The sequence below is a fragment of the Vicia villosa genome, linkage group LG4, assembly GCF_029867415.1.
Source record: "Vicia villosa cultivar HV-30 ecotype Madison, WI linkage group LG4, Vvil1.0, whole genome shotgun sequence".
Lineage (NCBI taxonomy): Eukaryota > Viridiplantae > Streptophyta > Magnoliopsida > Fabales > Fabaceae > Vicia > Vicia villosa.
The window spans coordinates 43,133,034-43,133,237 of record NC_081183.1 but is presented as its reverse complement, the minus strand read 5'-3'; positions in this window follow the sequence as shown (position 1 = coordinate 43,133,237).

Here is a 204-nt window from a genome sequence, read left to right as displayed (position 1 = left end):
GACATGGTTCTGCTCAGATGCGTTGACAGAAAAGAAGCAGAAATACTCATGAGAGAAATACATGAAGGTTCCTTTGGTACTCACACCAATGGACACACCATGACAAGGAAAATACTGAGAGCAGGATATTATTGGCTGACGATGGAGTCAGATTGCTACCAGTACGCAAAGAGGTGTCACAAATGCCAGATCTACGCCGATAGA